The 7,160-nt window shown below is 30.7% G+C and overlaps 1 long non-coding RNA gene across 1 annotated transcript; it reads right to left on the bottom strand.

Annotated features, from left to right (window-relative positions):
* Positions 1–3,553: 3,553 nt before the first annotated feature.
* LOC111613102 lies at positions 3,554–4,942 on the bottom strand. The gene is made up of 3 exons (XR_002754715.1): positions 4,926–4,942; positions 3,888–3,975; positions 3,554–3,589 (listed from the first exon to the last, which is right to left on the bottom strand). It is a non-coding gene; the product is annotated as an uncharacterized LOC111613102 (long non-coding RNA).
* Between the last annotated feature and the right edge of the window lie 2,218 nt (positions 4,943–7,160).

The raw sequence follows: 7,160 nt of genomic DNA on the forward strand, positions 1-7,160 counted from the left end.
TTGCCCCAGTCGCAGTTACACAAAGGCACAAAACACAGAATGTTTAAGATCAAATATGGATCTCACGGTTGTAGTTACGGATCTGGATAAAAGGCCTTATATAATTACGTAGAGATAAAAAATTTGCATTATACTTGTAGAGAATTTTTATTTATTTTGTTATCGATATTTTCTTGGAATTAGAAGATTGATATGTTAATAATGACGTATTACATGTCGAGTGTTTTGTGTTATATTGTGACATAAACGTTCGATAACATAGGATTTATGCGTATTGAAACTTAAAGCCTCATACTACAAGAGCACACGTATCATTTAATGGAGAGGAAAGGACCCTTACGTATTCTTTTCCTTTTCTTCTAAGAATACGTATCTTAAGGCCACAACAAGTTTAACCTGTGTAAATGATTGTTAATTTAAATCATATTAGTATAATAAAACCTGCGTAAACTGGACTCGCACGAATATTTTTCCCGGTTTGGCTTGTTTCCGTCTTGAATAGGCTATCGTTTAGCCGTTTTGAACAGGCTTTACTGTACTAGTCTTTGTCATTTTAATGTTTTTATGGTGATTTGGAGCAAATATAAGTTTCATTTATGAGTAAATTTGGATCTTTCCTCTACTCGTTTCTTAAATACAAAGTAAATTTTGAAACTGTTTTCAAAATCCACACATAAATTAAGCAGTTTTCTTTGAAATTTCGAGCTAAATTTAAGAAGAATTTTTAAAAATTAGACATTTAATTTAATTAATACTTTAGCTGACAGTTGCAATACAATTACACAAAGCACAATTAGTGATGATTAAGATTACCAACAATTATGACTCACATTTTCTATTATGACGTTGCGTAAAATTCTGTCTACGTAATGATGATTTGAATAGAAATATTGAAAGTATATTGAATCGTGAATAGTGAAATATTCACTGCATAATTATAATATTATAATATATATATATAGACGAAATGATTTTGATTTGTTTTTGCAATATGTAATATACCAAAATAAGATTTATATTTGTGAGCATTTATCGTTAATACTTCGAAGATAAACTTAAATAGTGAATTAATACAGTGGGGGCCACTTTTACAGGATTGTTTCTTTTTCAAGTNCTCTCCTAAAACAGGAAAGAAAACATTTTTTAAAATATTTTCTTGTTTAATATTTTTTTTTTGAGATTGCAATTTCAAAAAATTGTAGATCTATATATTTTCACAGTTGTCGGTGTGTTAGATTGTCTGTCGTTTCATAATATCGAAAACGGAATTAGATACAAGAGAGGAGAAAATCTATAAAGCTTTCAAGTATGAGGTTCCAATTATTTACAGCAGAACTTTTCATGCAAACATCTAATCATGAGTAATGAAAAACATTTTTTCGCAAAAAAGTTTGGTAGAGGACAAGCACGACTCTGTCGTTAAAGAAAATGTATGATATACTACAGGAGCAAGACACTACTGATTTGAGGTGGATAGCGTATCTTTTAAATAAAATAAATCAAAAATACGATCAAAACTTGCAGCGTGGCAACGTAACAATGTCACAATAAACATATCAATAATAATTGCTGGTTATTCATATTTTGCCGTGTCTTCTATTTTTAATCTACTCTTAAATCTGTGGTCACATATAGGGTAAACTTGCCTAATTCGTACCACTTCAGGTCACATATTATCGAAATTAATAAACACAAATTATTTTTTATTTTAAGTAACTTTTATTTGGGAAATATTTTATCACTACCATAATAAAATTTAGCATAAATCTTATAAACTTCTGAGAAATAAACAATTTAAAAAAACACTAAAAGAGTACGATTTAGGATCATTTGTCTTAAATCGTACTGATATATTCTTAAATCGTACTTTGAGATCCTATCGTTTGTTTGCAGTCTTAAGAATAAAAATCTTAATCAATAATATATTAATACGTGTGTATATTAACTCTTAACAAATTCGGCGGATGGTCTTCGCCAATTTTTGGCAGTCATCGCAGTTGTAATCCGTNGTAGAATTTTTCGCAGTTTTCTTCACGTTTATGACACCTAAATAGATAGCAGTTTCCCATAAAAGACCTTTCAAGATTTGTGTTAAAGTATTTTGTTTTATATCACAGATCCCCGTGGACCAAATATTTAGGAATTTAGAAAAATACCTTTGTGATAATAGCAGCAAATCCCCGCTATATAGCAGTGTATAGATGGCATTTATTTTATTTTATTTTCAATAAAATATCGTAACAGATGACTCGACACACTACTTTAATACTGAGCTTTTCCATGCTTCCCTGTAATATTAATAATTTATTCTTAACTATTTTCTATTAAATAGAAAATTTCTCTTAATTCAACAAAATTATTTTGTGAGAACCGAGGGGGTCGAGAGGTTAGCTCCTGCCACTTCTTACCGGCTTCTCCTCAGGGAATGGTTAGGAGGGCTTTTTAATCGAGTGGAGAGTACGCGTGTGTTGCTTGCTATTTCCTAAAATCTCCGAGAGATAGTGTACAATTAGGCTAAAAATACGACTAATAAGTCATGTTTTCTTTGTACGACGTCGTCACGACTATCGTGGACCGTGGAGGTTGTCGGGAAAGGTACGGCGATTAAGTCTCGAGCGGTCCATGGAGCGGAGGTTCGAATACAGTTACCAGCATGGAGACTTTTTATTGATAATCGGTCGAGGTGCGGGTGCGACCTCTTTTTATACTATTCCCAAAAGGGAGCTGACCGAGGGGATTCTGATGCAAAAGTGGTGTAAGTTCGATCTGTGTCTGAGTGTTGTTTATGTTAATTGTCAGGAATCGAAACTTTCGACAAATTTATGGTTAACATACTAAATTAATGGACAGTAGTGACTAAGGTCAGTGTTTGTGTTAAAATTCAGTAATAATTGTTAAATTGGAGAAATATTCGATCGGTCTTATCTATTAAAAAATCGAATGAAATAGGATGTGTGTGGGTTTTTCCACTTGGTTATTTTTCCTCTACTCGACCTTTGACTCGATCCTCTCTCATCGTCAAAACATACAACCAATTATTTTAATTATTTAATTGCTTTCCTTTCGAATCTCACAATTTCTTTAACATTTGTTATTATTTAAATTTTATGTGGTAGTATAATTTAAAATAACCATAATTGTTCCTGGTTTCTTTAATTCTCCTGTTTGAAAGCCGTGAAAGTCTTGCAAAAGCCCATGCAGTTTTTTTTAATGAAAAGCAGTAAGGTGCGATGGCATTTAATGATAGGAAGGCAGTGTTTCCATAAAAAGTTTAAACAAATATTGGAAATAACAAAAATAAACAGTTTATTTAGTTTAATTCTAAAATACATACATTGACACGAAACAAAGATACAAAAACTTGTCTTTATTATTTTTTATAAACTGACTCTATTCGGCAATGTTTTTCCGCAAAATCATCAATTATTTAACATAAAAATCATTCGTCGTTGACTCTATCAAAGTATTTAAAAGCTTATTTTCTATTGAAGGCAACGGTAGTGACGACAATCTTTCCTCTGACTGTGTTCCTTTCGAATGTAACAGTAACAATTCGCTTCGTGGTTGAAAACCTGCGCTCAACATAGCACTGGTACAGTAAAAATTAATGACATTAAACCATATAATTCTTTTATTACATCTTTGCTCACATCGTCACTAATTATAATATATTTTATGTCTAAGAGTGACTTGCCAATATAGTCTGGCCATGAATATAGCCTAAATATTGCAATTCACTACGTAATTTAAATAAATCAAAAAATTCTCTGTAAAATTTACTTCAAATATTAAAACTCGTCTCAGAAAATTGTTTTTTTTAATAATATTTAAAAATTATTAACATTTAAAATTGATAAAAATTCTGAAGATTTTTACGTGGTAATCACCATTTATTTTTATCACGTGTTCTAGAATAAAACTTTAGACGACAAGACCTTCCTTTATAGGCTACTCGGCCATCCAGTTAAACCATTCCTAAAAAACACAGAAATTATCCAATTAAATATATAAAATTAAAAATTTGGAACTGGCGGATTTTTCGGCGTCTTCAGGTTTCTTCGTCCTTTTCCATTCCGGAATTTCCGACTTTTATATCCACGGGGAAAATGCGTTTCTGGATCAAATACAAATACAAAAACATTTTTTGGATCGACTGTGTCTTTTATTAAGTTTTGCCATCCGACGAAATTCTACAACTTTAAACAAAATTCTACAACTTTAAAACATAACAATAAATCCACAATATGTATTTATATTTTGGAAAGTACAAGAGAAGCGAGGCTTCCATAGCTTCACTGGACAATACGCCACTAATGGGAAGCGTGTCTTGGATATTGAAAAACCCGTCTTTCACAACCGACCTCTCCATAGTCGGCCTGGTCAAACCTATGATAAATATAGTATACAGTCCCTCTTATTGTCCACCTGACTGAGAGTTACAAAAGTACAAAACCCTTATCGGTGACTTCGAAATACAATAGATAAATTTTATTCTCTGATTTAACGATTGCATATTTCTGAAACTTTCGCTGTTACTTTACGTATCGATCATCAAGGCAGTATGATCGAAAGACAAGATTCAAATGTATACATGGCGAGTAGCGAAACAAGCAAGCCAACGACAGCATCCATTTGATATGAAACAAAGTATACCATTAGCTTGCTTAGCTGCTTGCCACCTGAATGCACCCTATGTTTACATTTGTAGCCAAGCATTTTTGGTTTTCTTACAGATGCATCGTTATTCTTGCAATTTCGACATTGTAACTTTACAAACAATTTTAAGATTTAAGATATATTGTAATACCCGAGAAATCCATCTATTTGGATGCCGATATATTGTAACTGCAATAGCTATTTTATGATTTACTTCAAAATGTAACATTTCTAAAACATAAACCTAATCATCACAGGGAAAAACATACTTGTAGTGATATATTCTTCAATTTCGTTCCACAATTTAAAGTTTTGTGAAATATTCTACTGAATGGACTTGAGTCTGACGGTGATCAGAGTCTAATTGCAGCTATTTGTCAATCAATAAGTATTTTTAAATAACAATTGTCTAATTACAATACAGGATTATCAGTGCGTACATTCGTAATTATTACATCAAACAAAAGAACATTATTAATTATTTTATTAAGATTTAAATTATAAACGTATAACGTCGCTTTTCTCTTAATTCGTAAATTAAAAGAAGATATTCTACTTCGAACATCAATTGCCTAGAACAGCAGAAAACCGAGTAACAACGTTAGCGTTGACATACTTTTTTATTTTTTTCTACCTAATATTCTATAGAATTAAGAAAAAAGCGACAAAAAACATCATTTGCTTAGAAATATCAAAATATTTATTTGTAGTATGTGTCTCTGTTAGTCATAGAGAAATTTCCAGTTTTACTCAACACGTGTCTGCATTTCTTCATATTTGTCGATCTTTCTAATTCAATAAGAGAATTCAGCAGTGAGTAAACTGCACTGATTAGCTGAAAATAAAAATAATCATATTTATAATAAGCTTACAACTTCAAATATAAAATTATATTTTTTTTTAAACATTGAAAGCTTTCATTATTTTTAGTTTTCATTCTTCCCACCCTGTAGACTGTAAGATGAACTTATCATCACTCCTATTGTGGTTCGGCCAGACTTAACATGAGAGCATGACAGATGAACCACATATGAATTCCTGGAATTTTTCTATCGATCTAATTATCTGTGGCTCAGAATTTAGGTGAAGACGATAACCATTTCGGCCGCCCTACCAACTACTTAATCTTCTTGACTCACAACAAAGAGTTATGAAACCAAAGCAAAGAAAGTAGTTTTCATTCTTTCACAAACCATAGAAAAGAATAACAATACGCTATAATAAATGTATACGAAATTGATGTACCTGTACCTGAGTTTTCGTCTGTCCTGTCCATTCTCCTAAGTATAAATCAATATTAAATATTTACTGGGAAATTGTTGTATATAACACGTAAAATTTTTTAAATTGTGTCAAATTGACCCAAAGAAATTTTTGAGAGTCTTCGTCTTTATGTCACTTTCTAAGTCCAAAATAGCATGGAAAAATATTCGTGAATTAATGTGTAAACGTGTGCGTGTGCTTATCTGCATGTGTGTTAGCGTCAGAATACGTTAATGATTAAGAAGTTCAATTTTACATAGTAGACTGCCTATAACTAGCATTAATAATATAAGATTTTGGTAGTGAAAGGAATAGACTATGGCGAGATATAAAGAGTAATATGTCATATCTGCACGGAGACGACTCACGAGTTTAATCTTTATTAAAATTTACAACGTTTATAAAACTCATTTCTACCCTCAAAATTCGAATACAGTATAGTATTTGCCATTTCGTAATAATCAATACAGTAATATAAGAAATCTACAAATTATTATTTGTAATAGCTGGGAATGATAAGCTACTCGGTTTTAAAATTTTTTTCTATTTTTTATTATTATTATTTCTATTAAGCAAAATAATAAATAAAGTTAAATTCGACAACGTCAATTAATTTAATTAATAGCCATATTTTCAAAATCTATTTTCTATATTTAATCGGTAAATTGTTGTTAGAAACTATAATAATATTTTAAAGCAATAACTTACTCTCATAACGAATGTTTTTTTTTATGAAAAAGAATCCTCCGAAATTCACACCAATTTTAAATTTCGCAAATCTTTTCATGAAGTTCAAGATCTAAGACACAAAAGAGACACTTCAACACGACGTCTATTATTATAAGAAATAAAAATCGTGTTACCTTCAACTTGTAGATAAGAGAAAACTCAACATTAGAAAGAACGTTGCAATCACAGTAATTACCATAAACCTGAAACAAATAGAAAGCGTTTTATTATTCAATAAAATTAATTAATTAACAATATTAAATATAATAATAGACATATACTAACCGCTGCAGTAACTCTGGATAGTCCGTAAGCAATTGAAAGGACTACAAATATCAATAGAATAGACAAGATTACCCAAAATATTTTTATACCTGCTTGTAAATCAAACATCATTGCAATGAACAAAGAAAAGCAAGTAAAATAAATGCAAAAGCCATAAAACATGGGAAAAAGAATCTGTCCAGTTTCATTTATTTTCTGAATGAAAAACCATAATTGAAAGTGCTTCC

The sequence above is a fragment of the Centruroides sculpturatus genome, unplaced genomic scaffold (assembly GCF_000671375.1).
Source record: "Centruroides sculpturatus isolate CEXI.00-Female unplaced genomic scaffold, Cexi_2.0 scaffold1786, whole genome shotgun sequence".
Lineage (NCBI taxonomy): Eukaryota > Metazoa > Arthropoda > Arachnida > Scorpiones > Buthidae > Centruroides > Centruroides sculpturatus.